At 48.4% G+C, this 26,344-nt stretch overlaps 1 protein-coding gene across 3 annotated transcripts in view; it reads left to right on the forward strand.

The window, feature by feature from the left end:
- The first annotated feature begins 1,165 nt into the window (after positions 1-1,165).
- Positions 1,166-26,344, forward strand: part of Zfp532 (zinc finger protein 532) — a 109,214-nt gene continuing 84,035 nt past the window's right edge. Inside the window, exons 1-2 of one of the 3 annotated variants that reach the window (NM_207255.2) lie at positions 1,166-1,446; positions 3,833-3,942. The gene's annotated coding sequence lies outside the window, so the exon portion shown is untranslated. Of the gene's footprint in view, positions 1,447-3,353; positions 3,746-3,832; positions 3,943-4,136; positions 4,444-26,344 lie in introns of those variants that run through there. The other 2 variants (NM_001361053.1, NM_001361051.1) reach the window with 2 other exon arrangements.

Genomic DNA, 26,344 nt, shown 5'->3' on the forward strand with positions numbered 1-26,344 from the left:
ATGCACATAATATTTTTGACATGCATATTAACAATGGCCTACCTTCAGACGAAGGAAAAGGCTTCCTTTCAAATGAAATCAAGCCCAAGTAAGGTTGAAACTCAACACACAGTGTGTTGGGTGGCATTGTTCTCTGGCTCCAAGCAGATGAGAGTTTCGATTTCATCATTTTGTAACACTGACAAACTGTGATGCTGGGGTTGGCAGAGTCAGCAGACAGAATAGGTCTTCCTAACCCTGTGTGTCGAGGCACTGGGACTTTTGTGCACTGTGGCACAAGCGCAGGTTGAAGCTAAAGAACTCTCTCGTGTGAGGCAGTCTAAGGCGTTTGCATGAAAAAAAAAAAGTCTTTAAAGAGCAAAAGATCTTTTTCCACTGCACATCCCACCTCTGCCCCAAGGCAGAGGACAATGGCGGCTTCCTTCACGGAAGTTAATGCGAGAGAATTCTGAGATTTAACAGAAAAACTTCTCTGTACACTCTGCAGACCTTCACCAGTCTGATCTAAAATGAAACCCACAGGAACACTTTTGCCCGGATTCTTCACTGCTATTCCAGTGGTTGTATTGTCTTCAGAGTGCAAGCAAAGAGGAGGGAGGGAGGGAGCCTTTCTAGGAGGTAATGGTGGAAGGTCCCCCCTCCCCCCCAGGTCCCTCCATTTTGTCCTACTTCCAGTCAGCACCATTAGCTTGACATGGAGGTTTCTCTTGTTCTTAAAACAATAACAGCAGCAGCAGCAGCAGCAAAAAACCCAACCTCTTTTAGTGGCTTGCTCGTTTGTGCACAAGATGGGCACCAGGACATAGGGCTGGAAAACAGCATATTTCATCTGGCATGGAAACGCAGTGTCTCCCTCTCAGATAGGTTCCGATTATCTCCCTTCTTGGCCTTTGGCTGGGTTTCTGTCCGTATCTTTTTTGCCTGTGTTCTTTAAGCCATGACCACCTGCTGTATGTACAACGTGTGCCTGTTCCATTTGTTCACTATCTTCCCTTATAGAACGTAAAGACCAGCTATTACATCGTGTTTACTCAATATCATTCCCCCCCAGTTTTTTTTTAAAAAAAGAAACAACAACCACCCTACATGAACCAAACATGCCATGCTTCAATCTGGCCCCAGTGGCTTTTTCTCTGAAAGCAAACGTGTGTCTTTTACACCAGGGCTTTCTCCCCACCCCAGGGGTGTCTTCCATTCTTTTGTGGCTCAGTTTAAGGCGAAAAGGGCTCCAAACCACTAACTAACAGAAGGGAGCCCTTTCTTCCACCTCCTGGGAGAATCTCAGATTGAATTTATCTGAAGATAGCGTGCTCTCTTCTTACTTATTGCCACCATTACGAGGAGGACAGCACAACCACCACCTTGGCTTCAAGATCCTGGGTAGAGAGGCTCACGGGCATTTTTTTTTCAACCATCTTTGGCGAGGCCTTGCATCCTTCCACTCCAGTAAGTCGCGGCTTGGGGCCATGGAAAAGGACTGGGTGAGAGTCTCAAGTGTCGTTTGAAAAGACAGCAAAGCAGCCCCCCGCTCGGCCCCATCCCCAGCACCGCCACCAGCACCTCCGGGCCGGGTCGGGCCGTGCGCCCGCAGCCTTTCAACCCGGGCAGGCGAGGCGCCACGGGCCGGCAGGGGCGTCGCGGCCGCGGGCTTCGCGTTCCGCAGCCCGGCTCGGGCTCCCTTCCCCCACGGCGCCCCCTCCCCCTCGCCGCGCTCCCTTTTGTTCGCTCGCCGCCCGGGCGGCCCGAGCGCTAGGCCCCGGCGTGGCCCGGGCCGAGCCACCGCCACCGCCGCCGCTGCGCGGCCTAGAGCCCGCGCCCGGGGGAGCGGGGCCGGCGGTCCGGGCGCACCGCGAGGCCGCGGCGGCGAGGAGCCCTGGGGCGGCGAGGCCCCGCTCGGCTCTTGCACACAGACCCCGGCGGCGGGGAGGCGCGACACGCCCGTAGCATGGAAGCCTCCGCCGCCGCTCGCACTGCAGCGGGCGCAGCAGCAGCAGCCGCCGGCGGCGGCGCGCGGAGCAGAGGTCGCCCGAGCCACGGCCGGGACACCCGGGCTTGAGCGCTGCGGAGGCCCGCCCGGCCAGGGGGTGGGTGTGCGCCTGGGACAGGGGGCCGCGAGGGTGCGGGCGGACGAGGGCGGGAGGGGGCATTTGGGCCCCTCGTGCCACCCCGCGGGTCACGGCGAGCGCGCGAGGCTCAGGCCCCTTGCCTTGGCCTGAGTGCGGCGGCCTGTCCCACCCTGGCTTTGGGGACAGGCGGCCTTCGCGCCCCAGCCAGCGCCTTGAGGGGGGGCCGAGGCAGGGCCGCTGTGGCTAGGCCCCACCAGCTCCAGTGGGGGCCACGTGAGCGCGGGCTCGCCTCCCCCTCCAGGGCTGGTTGTGCACAGATGATTTTCCCAAGGCCTGGGTGCCCCCTCTTCCCTTACTGTCCCTTGACTTGTCCCCTAACGCCCCACAACATCACCAGTGTGCTACCCAGAGGTGAAGGGATTTTGGACCTCTCCCCCCCCAGGTGCTTGAAAGAAGAGAAGGTTGGAGGAGGAGGAGGAGACTGGGGGGGGCTGCTGCTGGTGGTGGTGGTGACAGGGCTGGGAGAGAGAGGAGAAGGACGGAAGGGAGGAGGGGGCTGGGTGGGGTGGGGGGTGACAGGCAGAGAGGAGCCTGGTCAACAAGCCAGCACCACTCTGCTAGGAGGCCAGGCCGGCTCCTGCAGCCGACGCATCCTGGGTGAGGAGACACACATAAGATTGCTTTCTTGGGGGCTCTTTTGTCAGCCACCAACACAGGGAACACACACTGACACACACGTACACAAAGATCTGAGCCAGGTTGTGGGAGGTAAGTGGGGACAAGAGAAGGAGGGGGAAATCAGTGTCTGCGGTGGGCTTCGGGGTGGAGGGGAAGAGGGATATGAGCCCTGAGGGGCTGTGGGGGGCTCGTGTGGTTAGCATTTCCAGGGTCCTGTGCTTGTGTGGAGGGGGCACACACACACACACACACACACACACACACACACACACACACACACACAATGACCTTTCCCTCCTCAGGAAGCCCTAAAAGGGAGAGGCAACCCCCAGCAAGCTCCCACCCTGTGCTGATTCTCAGGGACTTGTTGGCAACTCAGCGAGGGTTGCCATAGCTTTTTTATGTAGGGTGACCAGAACCGGCTGAAACTGGTTTGAGGCAGATCAGCTCCTGAACACAATGCAGTCACTGAGCTACCACAGTGGGATAGCAGCTTCCTCCCTTCATGGCAGCCAAAAGCAGAGACGCTTGCAGGAAGCTACCATCCCAACACAGTATGTAAATGCACACGTAGACACCACACAGCATTGGTACGTGACTAATGGAGCCCTAAAAGAGCCTGTGTAGAGATGATTGGGGGGAAAGGTGCACGTTTGCAGGCTCTGAGATTTCTTGGGCTTTTCCTGCCTTTTTTTTCTCTTTTGCTTAAGGGATGGACAAGGAGCTGAGATTTATAGCCCTTATTAAAGAAAAAAAAATATGTGCCTTATTAGGGTGGGGACACTTGGTACAATCTCTCTCTCCTTTTCTCTGTGTTTTTATGGAAACAAAACTAGAATGAACTGATGGGTTTGTAAGGTAGTTTGTTGCTAGAGAATGTTGCTGTGCATGCTTTTTTTTTTTCCCTCTCTCTTGCAGGCTGTGTTCTGTTTTGGGCTTTTCCTTTTAGAAGCTACTAAGAGGGTGTTGGGGATACTTGGGACTGTTATGAAGGCCAAAAGGTAACAATCTTGTTCGAGGAAGTGAGCATACATGTGTTCCAGGGATGCTGTCAGCCATCCATGCTGTCTCTCTTTTTTTCCTTGTAGGCCTGGTGACTGGGGCTGCTTTTAACCCTTTCCTATTTGCAGAGAATGCAACTGTGTGACAGTAACTGAACACTGGGCCAAAGTCTTTTCAAAAGGTCAAGGTTCACAAGGTGAGATAATGCTATTTTTAGCATGAATTTAAATATTAATTTGCACATCTCTTCCGACACAGGCTGACAGTGGATTGGTACCCTGGAGATGAGTGGGGTTCAGAGTGTAGACCAAATACCTTTCCTCTTATCCATGTTTGATGGGGTTCCAGTGCCTTTTTTTTTTTTTTTTTTTTTTTTTGATGGTGTTGCTATCCAGGCGAGATCTGAATACCTTCATTAAATTGCATGTGCCTGGGTGATTTGGAGGAGCCAGGCCTGGAAAAGCATGTTTAGAGGGTGGGAGGCGGCTGGGCCTTGTGGAGAAGGCACTGTTTTTGCATAGATGCAGTCCACATTTCGTGTTTTCACCACAGTCGTGAGAAAAGGAAGGGCTTCACCAAATCGAAGCAGGCCAGCCAGCTTTTTAGGGTGTGAGGAGCCTGGAGGTAGAGTCGGCTTTTGTTCATCGTTCACCTCTCCCTTCCCCTTGCTCCCGTGTTGACCTGAAAGGTTTCTCAGGCAAGTGGTGGAATGTCTTTTTATTGATTTCGGGGGCTGTCGACGGAGTGTTCACCATTGGATTATTTGTGGCATACATTTTAATGTGGGGCTACTAGAAGGACTAAGAGAAACCCAGGTCTCTCTGGTTTCCTCTGTACAAGAATGGTTGTCAGCTTATAGCTGTACTGTAGTGGGTGGTGGGAAATGTCTAATGCTTTGCTGCAGTCAGAATTGGGTTGGTTAAAAAAGAAAGAAAGAAAGAAAAAAAAAGAGTAACCTAGAGCTGGGGAAGAGAGGAGAGGAGAATGCAAAGGAGGGCAGCAAATTAGTGAAGAACAAAGGCGGTGGCAGCTTCCAGGAGAACACTAAAACGTTTTGCCTTGGGGTTCCTTGTGCAAAGAACTCCAACTTCCCCAAACAGGAAACCAGCCACACCAGTCTGGTCCAGTCTGATCTCAGCAACAGAGCTGGTTCTGCCTTTCTGCTGGTTTTGGTAAAAAAGCACAGTCAAGAGGAGCCCATGGGAGACCTGATTGCAAATACATTTTCTCCCTTTGAAGTGCGTATCGGGTTCCTCTCTGGGCTCAGTTGAATAGACTTATTCAGAAATGCGGAGGATCTTAGCCTTGGTGGAGTTGTGTGCTGGCAGTCGGTGGGCAGTCTGTCTGCAGTAAAGGGTGTTAAGTATGCAGGGGTTTTATTGTTGGGATGGTTCCCCCCCCCCCACCCCCAAACTGGGCTGCAGAGAGTCGCCTGTGTGCTAGCATTGGCAAAAAAGGCGGGTGGGGGGGACGACGACTAGAGTGCATGGTTAGCTTGGAATATTTTATAAAGTATTTAATAGAGATAAATGCGATCTCAGACGGATATGCCAGCAGAGAGCTTCCAGAACGGGACAGGTTCTTTGCAAATCAGACTGCTACAATTGGTTTTCAGTTCTACCTCATTTTCGACTGCCAGGGGTGTTCTGCAGATGACTGTGGGAGAAATAATGCTTGCGGACCATACTCGAATCTGTACTCCAAGGGGTGTTGGTCCCTGAGTTTCTGGTGCCAACTAAAACTCAGAAGGCTAATGTGATAAACCTTAATTAGCTTAAGACAATAAGCTGGTCTGTCATTTAGTCCTTCATTCCGGTCTTTCCAGGGGCAGGGGGTTTTATTTAACTTTCACAGCTAGCCTCTTGCAGTGACCATTTCTCGAGAATGTGTTTCGAAAGCCCTTTTTAGGTACTGTGTGTCGTGGAATGTTCTGGTCTTGTTGGATTTAGCTTTGTTCTCCCCCCCCCCCCACCCCCCAAGAAGTCTCTCCCGAAAATAGCATTTGTTTTACATTTAGGCCAGTCTTTCCAGCTGCAAATGCCGTTGGAGGCCGGGGAGCTGGTTCTCCCAGGCAGCAATCATGAGCTCATCTTGGATTGGAGTTGGCCTCAGGTGTTGATCTCATGCTGGGCTGTAACAAGGTAGCAGGCCTGCCTCTCCAGGGAGAGGGACCCAGAAACACAGAGTGTTCTGGAGAAGAAGCGAGGGCATGCTCCTTCCTGGTAGAGCCAGGAAGGAACACCATGGCTTTCATGTTAGAGCCACAGCTGGCGCCTGTTCGCTCTTTCCTGAGGCAGTCTCTGAGGAGGACCTTCGGGCCTTCCCTGTCTGCAGCAGGAATGTGCGGGTTTGGCCAGAGCACACTGGAAAGAAAGTGTAACTGGGTGGTGAACACTTGCTTGTTTTCATCCTTTGCCTGAAATTGACTCATATTTTCCATGTTAAGGAACACTCAATCCAAGGTTTCTTTCTTTTACAGCTCGGTCTAACCTGGTTCAGGGCTTCATTCTGTGTTCATAGTATCTCTCACTTTCCTTCCCTCCCACCCTCTCCTCTTTTCTCTTAAACACCCCTACCCACCTTGGAGTCAGGCCGTCCTCAAACGTCATCCTTCTACCTGGCTCTGAGTGCCAAGGTTGCAGGCATGTGCCACCATGCCAGCCCAGCTCATTTTTAAGGACAGACTTGGAAGGAGGTAGATCACATTTAAGTGGATTTTTTTTTCTCCCTCTTACACTTGCTAGGTTGAGTTACCATGTTAAGACTTGGTCCCTGCTGCCCTTTCTTTGAAATCCTTTTGTCAGCCTCTGTGTTGCGTGGATTTTGAGTAACCTCGCCCATGTCATTGGTTAGAGCTGAGCCTTAACTACTGCTGCAGAAGTTACCATTGGTTAGAGCTGAGCCTTAACTACTGCTGCAGAAGTTACCCTAGTGTGGAATTTCTAAAAGGTACAAGGGGCTGAACAGAGAGCTGAAGGACAGTTGGGGAAACTCCTTCCTCAGCTGCCTCTCCCCACCCCACCCCGATCTCCCCCTCACTTCTCAGACTGTCAGAACTAAGAGAGCAGTCCTCACAGGCACAGCAGCCCCGAAGTCCATATGTTGGTGTTAAGTATGTTTTAGAGATCACTAGTCTCAAGGCATGGTTAAAGGGTTTCAAATGTTTAATTTACACCCAGGGACATATGGTGGACAGTTGCTTAGGTTCTGACATGTGTATAGAGCCACATATAAGTTGATAGAATCCGTGCAAAATCGTACTGAGACTTCTTGCTGCCCCTTTGAGGCAAGCTCTCCCCTCACCTAAGTCCCTGGCAACCGCAGTCCTATGGTTGGCTATTCTATTCTTCTCTGGCTAAAGTTTTTTTGGGCATTCCCAAACAATGGCTTCTTCCACTTGGCAAGACGTGCCTGAAGCATCTTTATTGCTTTGTGTACTGTTGACTCTTGGTCCTTTTTATTGGTGAGTACTATTCCACCGTCTGGATATACCATAGTTTGTTCACCCTTACTCTGGTTGAAGAACAGTCCGGTTTCAGGTGACTGTGGACAAAACCTACCTCAGACCTGTACAGATTTTTGTATCAGCATCTTTTTATTTTATTGTTTGTAAATACTAGGCACTGTTTGCTCATACGTATGAGTTTGAAGTTTAAATGAAGTAAATTCAGCTCACTGTATCATACAGAAGAGATTCGACCTTGGCAGCTGCAGCCAGACCTTCCCAGAAGAGCTGGGGCCCACGAGGACATGGCGAGATGATCGTGATAAAGGAACTCTAACGGGGTGACATGCTTTATCACCCTGAACTAATCGGAGTTAGCCAGAATGGCAACAAAAAGCTGCAAGTGGTAAAACAGCCTTTTATTTCTTCCGGCAATTATTTTTAATCTCAAGCCTAGTCTGGCAGAGCCATTTGTTTGCAGTTCAGTGAAACACTACATAATAATAGAATTTAAATGTTGGAAAGTGATACATGGAAGATCTCTGGTGAAATCTCAGTGTCTACAGATAGCTTCTTCAGAAATTTGTATCTGTATAATCTGTGTAATATATATATCACACACCCAACCACCCATACCCACCATTTGAAGTCATCAGATACCTGGAAAGGAGGTGATCGTGTTTTGACACTGTCATAGCAGTGGAGGAGTGGAGAGATTTGAAAACAAGTCCTTTTTTTTTCTTTTGCAACCGAGTCTCCTTCCTGTAGCCCACACTGTCCTGGAACTCATTATGTAACTGAGGCTGGCTTTAACCCAGTGCTACATTTGCTCCCCTCTCCATTTGGGTTAAAATGGGTTCAGGAAGGAGGAAGGGGCGGCTAAGGATGAAGTCAGTCCATCCCTCTGTAGGTCCGGAAGGATGGGGAGGGGGTACTGGAGGGGAGCCCAGGAATCTTCAAGCAATGCAAATGCAAGATTCACCCTGCAGCTACCTGAGGCTTCATTGTTTTTTGAGCAGTGGGCATCTTTCAAGGTTCTGGGAATGCGGAGGAAAGAGGAAACCAGGGAGCCAAGAGTAGGAAGTAGCCCACAGAGCTCTCATAGAAAGGAACTGGCCACCTACTGTTACTGTCTGGGAGGAGCCCGGAAGTAGAGGCTTTGCAGTTGACCCTGGAGAGTCCTTGAGTGTGTGAGGCTGGCCAAGGTTCAAGAAGAACATGTGAGCCTTGGGGCAGTGATAGGAAGCGACCGAGAGAACCTGGTGGGCCTGTGGTTATGGTAGTGTGGTAGCCATTTGATGCCCTCCACTGATGAGGATCTTTCTGGACAGTTCTGGTGACTCTGGATGCTCTGGTGTATTAGCAGAAAGATTTAGTCTTCCCCAAAGTCTTGTGGGAACTCCTTGGAAATAGAATGGAAGCGATGGAGACTGGAGGCAGGGAGATCCAGTGGGGACTTATCTCCCCCCCCCCCCCCCCAATACAGCAGTTGAGGGGAGAGAAGGAGAGAATCTAAGGCTTTACAGTGAAGCTGTTACACTCCCTCCCACTGGAATGAATGGAGTGGAGGGTGGTTCTGCAGGAGGCCAGGCCATGCCATGCCACTTGTGGGGAGTGATGGAGCTGGAAGGCTCAAGGAGGGTCTTGGAGGGGACGCATAGGCTACTTGGCAGCTTGTTCTTTCTATTTGAAGATGGCCAGGTCAGAAGGCAGAAGAGATGGGAAAAGAATGCTTTTGAAGAACTGTAATCTGCTGAATTCAGATTTGGGCACAGTTGCCTGGGACCAGGCCCTCTGCCTCTTTAGCTCCTTGGGTGTGGCTGACTGGGCTAGAGGTCAGATTTGTCGGATGGCTGCATCAGTTCTCATTCGAGAAACCAGCTCTAAGATTACCAGTATGTACCTTGCACCAGGGAGTTTTGAACATTCGAATGGTGGTGAGTCTTTCTTGTTCATATAAACCTCTGAGGAAATGAGGCTGTTCTCGGGGGCACCGTGTGGAAGCAAGAAGGAATAGGGAGATGCTCTCGTCTTTCCGTGCTCTGCTGAGGAGAACAGTGCAGTAAATCAAAAGTGATATGTGAATGAGAGATTAACAACTCATCTCTCACAGTTTCTGGTTATGGGGCAGAAGGTTTATCATGCACGCCCCGGTTGAATAAGGATCATTTAAAACAGGAATTGTTTATTCTCTGGGATTTTCAGTTTAATATTTTCAGACTGTTGTTGACCTTTGTAGCAGTCACCTTGGAAACCGAAGTCACAGGTAAGAAGACTTGTCATCAACATAGAGCCGTGATTACAGGAAGGCAGGTGTGAAGAGTTTGGGGTCCCTAAGATAAGGGCAGTATAATGCTCTTTTCTTGTAGGGTAAAATCCGTCAAGGGGGCTTGCACAGTTTAAAAAGTTGGGGTAAAGCTCAGCGTTGGGTAGCATGCAAGAGGTCCTGGGGTCCACCTCTAGCACCAGAAAGGAAAAAACAGTTGGAGGGTAGAATGTTTAAGAAGGCACAAAAGAGTCTCCACCAGGAGCACCTGCAGGCACTGGAGTATCCGGTGGGGTTTGTTTCTTCGTTTGTTTGTTTTCTTCAGGCAGGGTCTCACTCTGTAGCCCTGGCTGTCCTGAAATTCAGTTTGTTGACCAGGCTAGCCTCTAACTCACAGAGATCTTCTAGTCTGTCTCTCAAATGCAGGATTAAAGGAGTGTGGCACCATGGCCTGCTCTTATCTGGTGAGGTTTAGACTCAGATGATTTCAGATAAGCAGTGGGGTGAACCATCCCATTGGACAGTGGGGAACTGAGGGCTCCGGTCAGCTGTGGGTGTAGAGGCAGGATTTGAGACATGCTGCCTACCACACGGATGGCACTTGGGGGAAGGTGGCTCAAAGGACAATCTCCAAAGGCAAGCAAGTGCCATGCCCCAGAGATGCTGGGATACTCAGGCTGGTGGGTGACTGTCCTAAGGCTGACTTTTGAGATAAGACAAGAGTCTTCCTGACTACTCAGCACAGAGTGGGCCGTGTTCTCTATATCAGAGCTGTCTTGAGAAGTAGCACATTGGATGGACGGACGCTTTCCTGGGTGCAGGCAGAGTGGAAGCGAGAAGAAATAGAGATGCGCTGAAAGTGAGCGAAAACTGAAGGTGAGATGCGAGTAATCCAGCCATAAATAAGCACAGCTTAAAGAATTCCTGGAATCATCTTTTCCAGGCCTGATGTTCAAGAGGGGGGAGCCAATTCTGTTTGATTGACATCTGCAGACAGAGAAGTGCCCAGTGGCTTTCTTAGCTGTCACTCGGCTCTCTCCTGAGGCTGCTGTCTGCTTGGTGGTCTTGGGCCACACACACCAGCATGGCGTGGTTTTCACTAGAGTTGATATTACATCCTTACAGAGTTCGAGCTTCCTGGCATTCAGAACAGCGCTGAAGACCTAATAGATAATCGGGTGTTCCATCAGCCTCAGCCTTTTTTGAGATGCAGATTCATTTTGGAGGCTGATTCTTAGGGCCAGTAATGGACGTTGGCTTTTGTCTGTGTGATTTTTTTGTTAGAAAGATCTGAACGCCATGATAAGAGTGTTAAAAAGCTTCATAGATTGGATCATTCAAAATCCACTGCTTTTAAAAGGACTCATGTCTGGATACAGTTGAGATATAATTTGTAATTTTTGCCACATTTTTTTTTCTTACAGCTAATCCAAATAGAATATCAGGTAGTTCATAGCAGATGAAGATCCAGAGCCCAGCATCTGGTGGTCATCTAAGAGTCCTTCCACCATGGCTTTCTAGATGGAGTCTAGACTTTCATGTTTTGGTGGTATATAATTCTGCTCACATTTGGAATTTGTATCAGATGAATCTGAAAACACGAGTTAATGAAATTGAGTCTCCCATGGGGACTCAGATGAGCTGGACGCTAACAGTCCTGACTGTTTTATGCAGTAGGGCCAGGAGGGTAGGTGGGAATGGTGAGGCTCAATGTGTGCTTAGCTCTGGGTGGTGAGGCTGCAGGACTGGTTAGATGACCTTGTCAAATTCTGAAGTGTCCTATTTGCATGATCCTCTGTGGTATAGACCTCTTACTAGCTGTAGGACCTGGAACTAGTCCCTAAACCCCATACCGGTCTTTTCCAGGACTTGTCCTGAGCATGGTCCTGTCCATTACAACAGAGTGCATGCCATAAGCCCTTTCCCAAATTGTGCTTTTATTTAGTGTACCCTGGTCTTCCATTTGAGGAAAATGGCATTGCTTTGAATTAGGTATCAAAGAGTCGTGCTTCTGTGCTCTTACCTCATTTGCAAGTAGACAGTTAATTTTGACCATAAAAATACAAAGAATATGTATCGTCTGTTTGTGTTTGGGGCTTCAACTACAGCTGCCTAATATCTGGTTAAAAATGGTTGAATGTAGGAACAGGAACCTCCATTTGGTTGGAGTTAAGCCTTGTGTCTCACCTCCCTTCACCCGTGGGACAGCTCAGCTACCTCATTGACTCTGGTCAAGATGAACTTAAACAACAAAGTTCGTATACAAAGCTGTGCAGCCTTGGTGGGTCTGGTGTCTCATGCCTTGAGTCCAAGCACTTGGGAGGGAGAGGCAGACTAATCTCTGAGTTCTAGGCCAGCCAAGGCTATGCCCTTGAGGCCCTGTCTCTAACAAAAATGGCAGCTTAACGATGACGGTTTTTGTTGGCTCTTCACATCTTGCATCTCTTCACATGTTTGTATGATAGCATCCACATGTTCATGCCTGCACAGGAACCATCAATAGAAGATGAACCTGGAAACTGGGCCTCGAATGCCTGCCTGTCACTCTCAACACTCAGGGAGGAGCAAGGTCATCCTCTGGTACATACGGAGTTCAAGGGTAGCCTAGACTACTTAGAAGAGATGTGAAATAATTTCTCATTAATCTTTTCCATTGGTTACATAGTGAGTGAGTACCACTGTGGTTAAATGCCCTCAGACGGTCGCACACAGTTGCCACATCACATGACCTGGTGCTCAGCTTCAGTTTACCCTGACCTTTTCCTCTCACGAATATGGCTCACAGGAAATTTAAAATGGCATTGTGGCTTTCCTATGTTTCTATCGGGCAGGGTGCTCTGGAATGTTGGGAGGACATCTACCAAAAGTCGTTTTAGTGGTGTCACTCCCGGTGCCCTCTGTCCTTTGTGTTTATTTAGTGTCCCTTTGGTTGGAAAACTGAGTACAATGACTGTATCAGTGTCCCTTTGTTAGAGAGCCTGCCCTTTCTCTCCCAGGTGTTCCTAATTCGTCTCCTGGCTACAGGTTTTGCACAGCTACGCCTCAGTGTGAGCTCCAGGAAAGCATTGCTTGTTGTAGCTTACTGGGTGTGTGCTTCATACCTTAGGAAGGTGAACTCGCTCGCTCGCATGCCTGTGAAGACTCAGGGACGATTCCTGCCCGGTGTGATGGCACATGCCCTCCTAGGACTTGGGCAGCAGATGGATTTCTGTGAATTTGAGGCCAGCCTGGTCTACTCAGTAAGTTCCAGGACAGCCAGAACACAGCGAGAACCTGTGTCAGAAAAAATAAAAAAACAAACAACAACAACAAAACCACAACAAAATAACAACAACACAAAACAAAACAAGAAAGATTTCATGTACCATTCCTGAGTGATGGATAGTAGATTTGAACCAGGGTCAAGTTGTCATAAACTGAACATCCCCGCCTCCTCCCCAGCATGCACTGCTTCCTCCCGTGTTTGTATGTAGCATCTCTCCTTGCTTGTGCTGTTCTGTGCCTGTCACCCAGGGCTGGGTGCCTGTCTAGTCGTCTGCAGTCTCTTCTCTCTTTAACTGATGGACAGATCATGAGGATCTTGTTTGAACTGCTTGACTGAGCCCAGGCCCTGTGCTCTCCTGGCGTTCACTACGGGGACTGAGCTACACCTTCAGCCTCTTCTGCTCTTGTGTCCTTGTGACTGAACTGTAGTGCATCCTGTCTCGTCCTCCTGCTTGTTAAAATTATAGCTGTGAGCCACCACTCTCAGCTTCCCCTTAACCCTTTAGCACCTGTAGTCTCATAAGGCAGATGATGGTCAGAAGGGCTGTCAGGCTTTAGGTCACAGCGCATGGGCAATGCCTCACAGTTTAGTAGGCTCAGTGATTTGGGATCTAGTGAGAGATAGGAATTCAGATTCTATAATCTGTCACCATTTCTATCTCTCTACGTGACAAGGAGCTGGAGTGACTGATGGCTTGTAAGAGTGAGTTATAAGGCAGCCACCTCACGGCAGCTTTGAAGATGGCTGACACTCCTTATGTAGCACCTGGTAAAGGTCTACCAGCAGGGCATCATGGGGATCAGCTCTCCTTGGAAGATCACACTGGAGTCCCAGCCAGCCAGGAAATTGAACTGTATACAGGACTGAGCTGATGTACTGAGTGAGCTGTAAGAGGCTGGGCCGGTAGATTTCTTACACTGGTACACGGATGAACTCTGAGATAGCAATACAGTTGAGTCTGATGAGGTAGTTTACGCCATCTCTACAAAAGCCTGCCTTAACACATAAATCGTAGTTTATATCACGTTGGACACTTGGCCACCATTGTATGAAATATGAACCTGGAACACTGACAATGAGTTATTAGTTTGTTGACTGAACCTGTCATCTGGCAGTTTAGCTCATAATCTTGCTCCTTGCATGGTAGGAATAGGACTGCTGTGGGGTCGCAGATTGCTGCAATGGGGCTGGACTGTGGTTTGGTGGAATGGGCCCAGGCTGGGCCGCCCTGGAGAAAGGAGAGGAATTGTGAGTGTCAGGAGCTGCCGAGTTCAGAATGTAGCTGGAGCGAATTAAGCCTGGCTCGGAGTTTGCCAAGAATCAGGGTGAGCTAGGAGCCAAAGACCAGAAGTCAGCCCACAGAGGGCATCAGAGGGCCCAGCAGAGAGGTCACAGGGCAGGGAATGGAGCAAGAATGTGGGGAATGCAGAACAATGGTCACAACAGAGTGTAAGATGGTAGGGACTGGCAGAATGACACGTGCTAATAGAGACTCTGGGGCCAGGAACTGAGCAAGCACGTGAGTGAGGCTCTTAGGAAGGACCTGCAGCCTCCACGTAGATAGTGACAGAGGACACTGGCAGAAATTGTGGGTCAAAATGTGGGATCCCACATCTGGCCCAGAGCTCCGGCAACTGGGTGTGGACAGGGAGTGGTAATAGTTTCTTGTAGGGGGTTTCAGGGAAAACACTGAAATACCTGATTAATTTGCTGTTTGTGTGCTCTAGAGGGCACATGACAAAGACAGATCCTCAAGCTAGCCAAAGCTACATAGTGAGACTGTCTGAAAACAAACAAAACCCCACGGAGATAAATTTGAATTTCTTTTTAATTGGTAAAACTCTTATGAATTGCTCTTTTGGGTTCTAAAATAAAGGATGCCAAGGAAGAAAGAGTTCTAGAACAGATAAGCTTGGGTGGAGTTGTGAGGAAGGTCAGGGATGCAGTTTGACAAGGAAGGGTGATCCATAGAGAAGTGATGGAGGTGCAGCCTGGCTTCCAGAAGACACCATGTACGGCAGTCACTGCGCATGGCCTCTGCCCAGAGGACGGGTTTGCTAAGCAGTGCTGAGACACTGGCTGAGCTGACATCGTCATGCTGGGAAGGTGCCGCTAAGAAAACCAGTTGGGGGCACTTGGTTTCTGAGTTGTTAGGCAACAGTGCTCAGCTGCTCTCAAGTGTGGGTGTCTTCCTGTTGCATTCTTAAGGAATTGAGGCTCAAAAGCCTCATGGGTGAAAATGCGTTGGCACCAGACTGGCTGTTCTGACTGGAGCTCAACTTCTGACCTTAGTTTTTTTTTTTTTCATTTGGAACTCGAGTCTATATTAAGCTGGGTGTGATGGCTCAATGCCTGTAGCCACAACAGTCCAAAGGGTGAGGGAGAATGTCAGGAGTTCGAGGCCGGCTTGGACTATGGAGAGCTCCAGGCCATCCATGTTGTCCAGGGTTAGAGTGTGAAACTCAATCCCAAAACAAAACCAAAAACCACAACTACCTATAGAACCCCAACCCCAAAGAGTCTGCTATCTCTTCCTCAAGTTCAGTAGGGCAGGTGAGATGGCCCAGAGGGTAAAGGCACTTGTCACCAGACTATTAGAGTTCAATCCCTGGGACACAAGTGATGGACGGGACTGACACCCACAGCTCTTCTCCTGCCTTCACATGTATATGCCCCACATAAACAGTAAATACATAATAGTAACATCACTGATGATGATAACAGTACTGGGTAAGAAGTGTTTAATTGTGACATTTGCTCCACAAATGCAAAATGCATGGCTCATGGAAGTAGTGCCTTTGCCTTGCGGTGCGGAGATAGGGAATTTGTGTGACTCACTGGAGGACATCTTTAAATCTATGTTTAGGGTCTTGCACAGGCATGCCGGTATACATTTTAAGGGCCCCTCGCCCTTTTTTGGGACAGGGTTCCTTCTGGCTGGACTTGAATTCAGAGACCCGTCTGCCTCTCGTGTGCTGAGATCAACCGCCACATGCTGCAGGCCTTCTCATATAGTCATTTTTGTATGTGTTTGCTTGGCGTGTAGGCGCTGACAGTATCTGGTAAGGTCATGTCTGATGGGAGCTCGGCACTTGGCGTGGTAGTGATGGGACTGTGCTGGTTTTATTGACAGGTCAGAGTTACACATGTTCCTCTAATCCTAAGTGTTAGGATATCCTTGGCCCCAGCTGAGTTTCAAATGGAACTATAGGGTCTGTGGTTACACTGGGCTCCAGTTTCAGGTCATTGAGGGTAGGAAAATTCTTCCTCCGTTTTACTTCTTAGAAGACTGGGCCAAAGTGAATATTTGTTAAGGGGGCTTAAGGACAATCTTTGTCACCCTGTGGATTGCTGGGAATTCTGGTGGTATCTGCCTTGGTATTGCCTGTTGGGAGTGTGACCATTGTGGCTTAGTTTGTTCTAGGACTCTCTCTCTCTCTCTCTCTCTCTCTCTCTCTCTCTCTGTTAGAACCCCAACAGTGACCTCTTGTTTTTTGTTTTCCAGTGAGGATATTACTACATAGCTCTGGCTAGCCTTGAACTCCTCCTGATGCTTCTGCCTCATTTCCGGTCCCCTAGCCTGGCCACTGTGAGCTGCTTTGCTATTGCCGTGACGCACATTTAGAAAGGGCTGTGTTCTAGGTTCTGTAGTGAATGCTTACTTGGCTTCTTTGGTTGTTGTTGTTTAGATTTAGATTTATTTTATGAGTGTGGCTGTTTGCCTGCATCTGAGTGCGTTGTGGGTCTGCAGACAGGCCGCAGAGAGTGTCAAGGCTCCTTGGGCCTAAAGTTCTAGGTGGTGGTGAGCTGCTAGGAGCTGCTAGGTCAGTGCAGGGAACTGAACCTGAGGCTTCTGCAAGAGCAGCCAGTAACATTTATTCTCATTTTTAAGAGTTATTTGAGGGTTAACTAAAGGAAGTGAGTGGGTTTGGAGAGATGGCTCAGCACAGTGGCAGGTTTGCACCCACACACGTGTGTACAAGCACTTCTTCCCCAACACACACAGGCAGGGTTTTGCTTGTAACTCAGACTGACTGGCCTGGGGCTCAGATCCTCTTGCTTCATCCTCTCATGCTGGGATTACAGGTGTGTGCCATTACTACACCAAGCTTCTTGTGCTGTGTGTGTATGTTTGTATATGTAACGTGTGCGTGTATGTATATGTACACATACATACATATATGTGTGTGTGCTTGAGTGAATGTATATGTACCGTGTGCATGCAGGAGCCCGTGGAAGTAGGCATTGGATCCCCAGGAACTGGAATTTACAGGTGATTACGAGCTGCTCTGTAGGCGCTGGGAACCAAACCCTGGTGCTCTGCAGGAGCAGCACATGTCCTTTTTTTGTTTTGTTTTGTTTTGTTTTGTTTTGTTTTGTTTTTCAAGACAGGGTCTCTCTGTGTAGCCCTGGACTGTCCTGGAAATCACTTTGTAGACCAGGCTGGCCTGGAACTCAGAAATCCACCTGCCTCTGCCTCCCACGTGCTGGGATTAAAGGTGCTCGACACCACGCCCGGCGCAGCACATGTTCTTAACCACTGAGTTATCTCTTCAGCCTCAGGATTCTTCCATAGTTGACAATAACAACAGAAATTTAAATTACATCTTCATGTCTTTATTTTATGTGCATGTGCTACCGTGTGAATGTTGCGACCAAAGGACAGTTTGTGGGGACTAGGCCTTCCTGTGTGGTTCCCGAGCCCAGGTTGGTGATGGCAGATACCTGGGTTGTAACCAGCTGATTTGTCTCACTGGCCCTGTTGTTCATATTTTTTAATGTTGGAAATCTCAAAAATGTGTGTGAATATTTTAAATTTGAGAATTAAAAATTAAGTTGGAAAAGCAGATGAGGAGAAACAGCAGTGAGCAGTCCGGGAGCATCCGAGGATCAGAGGCTCCCTGGCAGGCCCGGGGCTTAGATGCAGACATGTGGAAGGGAGGTCCGGTCTGCTTAGGTGACCAGGCAAAGAGATACTTTGAAGCTCTCATTTTTGTACTCAAAATATCACTTCTAATTTAGGAAATCTATATTTTACCTCAGAGTAGAACTGTGGAGAAGCCACTAAAAAGCATGGCATTTATAGACCCAGAGGAAGACATCTGGAGTCTGGTGTGCCTCCTCCTGACCAGGGAAGGTGTGCTAACCCCTGACCAGGGTGCGCTGTTGGTACTTTTTACTTAGTTATGAAATGCTGGAACTCACTAAATTGGCTTTATTTGAAGCTAGTCATGGAGGCACCTTTAATCCCTGCACTCGGGAGGCAGAGGCAGGCTGATCTCTTGAGTTCAAGGCCAGCCTGATCTACAACTCGAGTACAGGACAACCAGGACTATTACATAGAGAAACCCTGTCTCAGAAAACCATAAAAGAAGAAAAAAAAAGGTTTTATTAATTCAACGCAGTTCATATCTGGTATGAAGACACGTAGGGAAAGTTTTATTACTTGAGTGTGGAGCCACTTGACTAACCCCCTTGAGGAGAGTCTGAACGGACCTGGTGACTAGCACTTGGGAAGCTGAGGCAGAAAGATGGTGGGCGGGAGGTTCAAGGTTAGGAGATGGTTCAGCTGATGAGCTTAAGGCCCTGAGTGTGGATCCCTGTCATCCACATTAGAGACTGAAATTACCAGGTGGCCCTGTCGTGCAAGCCCCAGTGCTGGGAGGCAGCCAGGAAGGGTCGCTGGGCCTCAGCAGCCTGCCTGCCGGCCTAGTTGCATGAGTGAGCTCCAGGTTCAGTGAGACTCTGTCTCAAAAAACCAGGTGGAGAGTGTGATTGATTGATTGATTGATTGATTGAAGAAGACACTTGACATGGACCTCTCACACATGCGTGCCCATGCACACGCACCCCCCCCACCCCCAAGCAGTACACCCAAGCACCCATGTACACGCAGTCTTAACGAATTTTCCTGGTTTGCTCATGGAAACAGGTCTAGCCTAGATCCTTTCAGTGTTCTCAGACTCGTGGAGGAACACGCAGGATGTGCTGTCCATGGACACAGAGTCTGTACAAGGCATCCAGCAGAAGCCGTGCCTGCAGGAGATGGGAAGTCCCATCTGCTTCCTTTATGTAGTGAGAGATTTGGAGATGTTCAGTTCCTTTTATATGAATGAGCTCTCTGTTTTGTTTTGAATTTGGGTCTTGAACTCATGACAGTTCTCCTGCCTGACACCTGAAAGCTACCACAGCTGGCCCATTTTTTTTTTTTTTCTTTTGTTTGTTTTATAAGGAATGTGAAGGAATTTAGCATTTAGACCCAAATGCTTAAAATGGCTCAGGTGGGGCTGGGTGTGGCGTTGCATGCCTTTAATGCTAGCAGAGACAGGCCAGTCTTTGAGTTTGAGGTCATCCTGGTTCACATAGAGAGTACCAGGCTAGCCAGAGCTACTTAGTTAGATCATATCTCAAAAAACTGAACAAAAACTGGTTAAAATGAAGCTCAGCAGTAGAGCATGTGATTGGTTTAACTCTCAACCCCACTGAAATAAAGTGGCTAATATTCTAAAGGTTGCTGGGCGCTGTGGCTCCCCCCCCCTTTAATGCCAGCACTTGGGAGGCAGAGGCAGGCCCGCCCGCCTGGTTTACGTAGTGAATTCTGGGACATCCAGAGCTGCATAATGGGACCCTTTCTCAAAAAGAATCAAAGCAAGAGAAGAGATAAGGAAAAAAAAAGTCAATGTTATTTGTAGTTTACTTATGTAGCTTCTTATGTTTTTATTTTTCTTCTTGTTTAACTGATGGGATTTACATTTTTTTTAGTGTTTTTCTATGTTACAAGTAACTCTGTTCCTCAAATATTTCTCTATAGATGCTCTCCATTTAAACACTGCCCTTGTACCACACGGTCAGATCAGTGGCTTGTCATCCTGATGTGTCAGGTAGGGCCCTTGCTGCCCATTTTCCTTTGGACATAACTAAGAAAAAAATATTTCTTTTTCCCTTCGTTCCTGGATTTGATTGGTTCTAGAAGCTGCCAGGGGAGAAACTGCCCGGTTGTAATCTCTTTACCTGAGGGCTTTCTTTAATTAGCTAATGAACTCTGAGCCTGGGCAAGCCCTGCCTTGTGCGCTTCTTACTGTCTTATGCCAGCTAAGTGCAGATGTGGTCTTTCAGGTAAGGTAGGTAGTTCGTGGAGGCAGGACGAAGGGCCTTGGGAAAACACAGTTCTTGGTACCCATAGCTGGGCTACGTATCATATACCACAGTGTGCTAGTGAGGAGCCCGGGAATTCTACTCTGCTTCCATGTTGTAGTTTAATGTTAATAAGTTATTGTCCCGAGTGGTACCCCCACCTACTGGGGATCAAACCTAGGGCCATGTGTGTAGTAGGATCACAAAAGAAAGGCTCTGCCACTTACCTGTATCTCCACAGCATATCCTCCCTCCCTCTCTCTGCCCTTCTCCCTCTCTCTCTTTAATTTTTTTTTTTTTTTTAAAGATTTATTTATTTATTATATGTAAGTACACTGTAGCTGTCTTCAGACACTCCAGAAGAAGGAGTCAGATCTTGTTACGGATGGTTGTGAGCCACCATGTGGTTGCTGGGATTTGAACTCTGGACCTTCGGAAGAGCAGTCGGGTGCTCTAACCCACTGAGCCATCTCACCAGCCCTCTCTTTAATTTTTAAGATAGGAGTTTCATTAAGTTGTATAGGTTGGCCTTGAACTCACTCACTAGCCCAGGCTGGCCTCACACTTGTGATTCTGTACCTGCTGGTGGCTGGATTTCAGGCCCAGCTGTAAATGCCACCACCTCTCCCTTCTTCAGGAGGATCAGCAGAAGAGTCAACTGCAGAGCTGTCCCCGGCACGCACCCCTCACCCTCACGCTGGAAACCCTGCATGCTGCATTTGAGTTTTCTTGCTGACTCTTCCCTGTAAAGTGTTAACCTGAGGGTAATCTTGCCCTTTAAATTCACTGTTTCCTACAGGAAAACACTGGCTAGGTATTTTTGGACACCGTTTCTTCAGTGAGTAGATATTGCCTGTTCAAGAACCTTTGTCTCACAGCACGTCAGCACAGTTCTATTTCGGAATGGAGCAGTCAAAGAAAAGATGTCAGCAAGATGCTGACTGACCCTGCCGCTCTTGTGCTCCGAAGGGAAGGGAAACTGCAGTGTGTCAGACCTGCCATCTTCTACGTGGGCTATGCCAACCTCCTGCAGCCATCAGCTCGGGCTGGCCTGGTCAGGATTGGTCAGAATTGGTCAGGATTGCAGCTCTGGTTACCAGGCCTCTCTGCTCTGGTGTTAGAGACCTGTCTGGGGGAGCCTCTGTGGTTGTACCACTTCCTGAGGAAGTGACTGGGGCTCCAAGTCTCTGTGAAGCTTTATCCTAGGGTTCCCCTGGGGTCGGTGGGAAGTAGAAGTAATATGCAAATAGCTTTCTTTGAAGCTGGTTTGGAAGGCCTTCTTCAAAGCCTCTGGTTGGGTCAGTGCTCGGCTTTTAATTGCCTCTGACTGCTCTGCCCTTCTGCTTTCAGACAATGGGAAGAATGGGACTTTGTGTCTTTCTGTAAAGGAGTTTTCAGGATTATGCTGTGATATAAATGTTGAAAATGTAATATTTCAAAAGAAATCAACTAAATTGACTAATAGCACACAGCCTGACTAACAAGCACATAGCCGCCACAGACTATTCTCTGTAGGCAGAGTCAGGGTGAAGCCACAGATCGGCTCATTAGGGGAAGCCTGTCTGTGCCTTTGAGGGACTACAAATCCAAGGCAAAAATTAAATCAGTATACTCAGGTGGATGCATCTTTAGTGATCACTACGACATAATTTCTGATTCTTAACATTATGTGAAAGTAACCATTTTGACTGAGAGCTTCCTTCTCCTACTCAGTGTATGGAGGACCCTATCCTGCCTGCCTCATTTTTCCTGTCTTTTCAAGCATGTTGGATAGACATGTTTCGTGGGTTACATGTCTGACTTGAAAGTTGTGAGGGTCGCTGGGTAGAGGTAGGTAAATTCAACCTTGGCTGCCACAGGGAGAGTGGACCGCAACCCGGCCGGTTCATGGAGATATAGCCTCAGCGTTTATGTTGACCTGTGCATTTTCCTTAAGGCAGATTGTTCTAGACGTGAGGCAGGCTGCTACCTAAATGCAGTATCTGTGCCTGCCTAACTTAAGTGTGCATGCCGATCCAAGCATTTGCCATTATTCTTCTGCCTAAGGCAGCTTCTCTGTTTATGAACCCAGTTTATTCCCGGCTCTTTAGAAGTCTGTTGTAAACTTCTACTATTTACTATTTGTATATACGTGTGTAGGTCCACACATGCCAAACTGCATGTGTATGGAGGCCAAAGGACAATTGGACAGTTTTCTCTCTTGTCACACCATATGGGCCTTAAAGATTGAGCTGAGGTCATTATGCTCGGTGGCAAGGACTTTCACCCTTTGATCTGCCATTTGATCTGCCATGAAACCCTGTTCCCGACTCTTTTTGCAGAGAGGGTGGTTATTAACCCCTTCGTGCCTTCCAGTTGCTTGGCTTTGACTTTCATATCAGCAGGTTTCTAGGTCTCCAGTTCTGATTTTGAGAAATTTAATATACAAGCAAGGTAGGGGGGTGCTGCTGGAAAGATGGCTTGGCGATTAAGAGCACTGACTGCTCTTCCAGAGGTCCTGAGTTCAATTTCCAGCAACCACATGATGACTCACAACCATCTGTAATGAGATCTGATGCCCTCTTCTTGTGTGTCTGAAGACGGCTACAGTGTACTCACATACACTAAATCAATCAATCAATCAGTCAATCAATCAATCAATCAATCAATCTTTTTTAAAGAAAAGATCTAAGGTAGGGAAGGAGACCAGCTGCTTTCCCAGTCAGCCACTAGATTTAAAAAAATTGTGTGTGCGTGTGGCATCTGGTCTTCCGTGTGCCAAGCACATCCCTGAGCCTGGACCCTGCTCTGCTGTTCTCCTTTCCGTGCAGTGGGGTTGGGGCCGGCCCGGCTCTCTCACTGAATGAGCAGCTCATCTAGCAGCTATAAGCCACATCTGCCCTGCCCTCCATAGCGCCAGGGCTACAGGCCTGAGAATGACCACATGGGACCTTCCCCAGGAGCCTTGAGGATTTGAACTCGGGTCCGAATGCCTGTACCTCCTGAGGCACCCCGCGAGCCCCTGCCCTCTCCAACTTGTCTTTTCCTCCTCTTCCTCTCGGGCCCCTCCTTTCCCTTTAAAGGGGACCTAGAACTTCTGTGCTTATGAACTTTGAAGAATCATCAGATAAAATGGACCATGTTTTACAACCAAGGTTAAAAAGATGTTTCAAGCTGGGCATGGCGGTGCATAACTTTAATCTCAGCAATCAGCAGGCAGAGGCAGGTCTATCTCTGTGAGTTTGACGCTAGCCTGAGCTCCAGAGTGAGTTCTAGGACAGTCCGAAAGATGTTTCATGGTCTGTTTTTGTAAGTGTCTTAAGGATTTTCCTTTAATTAGGATTACTGTGTTGGGCTGTTTGGACACTGTTTGGGCTCTGTTGGGCTCTGTTTGGTATCGTAGAAAGCTAGCTGCCATTCCCCTCCACTTTTCTGCTGCCGCTGAAGCCCAGTTTTCCGGTCAAGCTTTTCTTGACTTGGAAGTAGTTCATTATTTACTCTAGGACATTTCCCTCTGGCTAAGATCCTCGAGGATAGAGACAGTACAGAACTGTCAGGCTCTCCTTCCCACAGGCCACCCTCTTCACTGACTTACAGATTATCCGGCCCCTTGGGATGGCTTTCCTCAGGTGTGCCTGAGACATGGTAGGCAGACATGCTGTGATTTGTTTGTTTGTTTATTTGGTGTTGGGCTGTAAACTCAGAGCCTCATGCATGCTAGGCAAATGCCCTGCCATTGGGCTACTTTCTTAGTCCTAAAGGTCTTGATTTAAGGGTGAGCAAATTATTTTAATGTATTCATTTTTCTAATCTTTCATTTTATCATGTGAGTTAGAAATATGAACCTGAGCTGGGCGTGGTGGCGCACGCCTTTAATCCCGGCACTTGGGAGGCGGAGGTAGGTGGATTTCTGAGTTTGAGGACAGCCTGGTCTACAAAGTGAGTTCCAGGATAGCCAGGGATATACAGAGAAACCCTGTCTCGGAAAAAAAAAAAAAAAGAAAGAAAGAAAGAAAGAAATATGAACCTGGATTTAAAAGATTATTTTATTTTATGTATTTGAGTACACTGTAGCTGTACAGATGGTTGTGAGCCTTCATGTGGTTGTTGGGAATTGAATTTTTAGGATCTCTGTTTGCTCTAGTCAACCCTACTGGCTCCGGTCAACTCTGCTTACTCTGGCCCAATGATTTATTTATTATTATACATAAATACACTGTAGCTGTCTAAAGACTCAACAGAAAAGGGTGTCAGATCTCATTACAGGTGGTTGTGAGCCACCACGTGGTTGCTGGCATTTGAACTCAGGACCTTCGGAAGAGCAGTCAGTGTTCTTATCTCTCAACATCTGGACAGCCCTGAATCTGGATTTTAAAGCCAGTGTGTGAAACTCAGTATTGCTTGCCAAAGGGTTTTTTTTTTTTTCTTTTTCTTTTTTCTTTTCTTGCCATGTTCTTATTTGTGAAAGAATTCTCAGGAGAGGTTTCTTGGGCTCCTTGTATTATCATTAATGTCCCTTTGAAAAGTCTCAGCATCACTTTGATAAGTGCTTTTGGATAACTGCAGCCTTTGTATGGACGTGGAAGAACATGCATGGTGTGGCAGAAGCATGCTGGTGCAGACTGTGCCTGTGACACCTTGCTGAGATGTAAGGTAGTGTGAACGTAACTAAATCAGCCCTTGAGGCTGAGCTGGGAGGCTGGGACACAGGAGAGTGGCCACAGGACAGCTGTGCTCATGGGTGAGGCGCAGGATTGCCTGAGCTGCAGTAGAATGAAGACGAGGGATTTGGGTCCAGCCACAAGCAGATGAGATGATGTGTGGCTTGTGGTTTCTGTAGTGCCCGTGCATGCACGTCCTCGGAAGGAGTGTGCGCGTCAAAATCTGCAAGTCATGCAGCTTGCCAGCCCAGCACTGATTTGTGCTTCTCAGGGGGAGAAGAAGATTCTGGGAGCTGCTTCAGACACCAGTAACTGTTTCTCTGTTACTAAGTTCATGATTAGGTTTGGAAATAAGGAAATTGGAACCCTGCATCCAGCTTTGGGCTCCAGTGCTCATTACTTAACAAATTGACCTTGCTTGAAGACCCAACTTGCTACCTCTGAGGTGGTTGCCTTGATATTTTGTGTTATCTTCGAAAGTTTGCCTCGAGCTGTTGGTGGCATAAACCGGAGATAGCTGGGATTCCATGGGAGAGTGGCGCCTGCTTTTACCTAACCATAAATCTCTTGGGTGATTCCTCCAGGAACACCAAGGAAATGTTGGTTGGGTTGATTGTGTTTGGAGTTTTTGGGAGTGGGATACAGGGACCCTTTAAGACTCCAGTCGTGGAGGAAGAGAGCGCCGTGAAGTGTCTGTCCCCAGCGTCTGTTCTGGCCTCCTTGCCACAGGCTTACTGTGTAGGCCTGGCTGCCCTGTGGCTTCGTGAGGACTACAGGTGTTCACCATTCCTGTCTGACCCTCATGCACAGAAGTAGACAGATGTGGTTTACATCTTGCCATCGGAATCGGAAACAGTTCCTCTGTCCAGGAGTTTAACTAGTGAGCGATGTGCACCTTCTTGCTGCTCCAGCCAGCCTTCCCTTGCTGGGTCTTGGTGTCAGGGTACAGCTTGCCTGGTGTGTGTGTGCCGTCCTCCCCATGCAGATGCCCAGCGCCCACTCCCGATGCAGTTTTGATCTCCCCTTACTTTTGCACTGGAAGCTAACTCCTTGTGTGTTTTCAGATCATTTTTTTATGGACAGAATAGGCCTACTGGCTGTTGTTTTGTTTTGTTTTCCCAATTCAGCCGTGTTGAATCTCACTTGGGGCATTTTAGGAACAGACATATATACCAAGGTTTTGGTAACCCCTTGAATCCAGGAGCTTGTGGTGTTTTCCATGTTATAAAACTCAGGGTCAGAGAAAGACATGCACGTGAAAGGTCAAGGACATTACTCCAGCCTTCCTTCTCTGTCTGCATGGCATGAGTCACAGAAGGTATTGGGGTCCCACCTCTGAGCAGTAGCCAGGTCTTCTCGTAGAGACCCAGCTGCCTCTGCCACACTGCACTTGGCTTCAAACTAACATGCCTATTTCTGGAAGGTGGTATTCCCCATTTCTTTTTAAGTCATTGTTGCTGTGGTGAAGCACCATGGCCAGAAGCAAGCTGGGGAGGAAAGGGTTATTTGACTTATGCTTCCACATAGCTGCTCATCACTGAAAGAAGACAGGATAGAACTCAGGCAGGGCAGGAACTTGGAGGCAGGAGCTGATGCAGAGGCCATGGAGGGGTGCTGCTTACTGGCTTTCTCCTCGTGGCTTGCTCAGCCTGCTTTCTTATGGAGCCGTCTGTGCCTGCTTATTCGTAGTCAGAACGTCCATGCTGCTGGTATTTTAGCCTGGGGCTAGACATCAGCATGTATTTCTAAAGTCTTTTTTTTGATTCCCCAGCACCACAAAGAAAAAAAAAGCAGGCTGCATGCTTCCCAGGTAAGCGCTCTGTGGTGAGTCCATGTCCCCAGCCCTTA

The sequence above is a fragment of the Mus musculus genome, chromosome 18 (genome assembly GCF_000001635.26).
Source record: "Mus musculus strain C57BL/6J chromosome 18, GRCm38.p6 C57BL/6J".
In the NCBI taxonomy this organism is placed as follows: domain Eukaryota; kingdom Metazoa; phylum Chordata; class Mammalia; order Rodentia; family Muridae; genus Mus; species Mus musculus.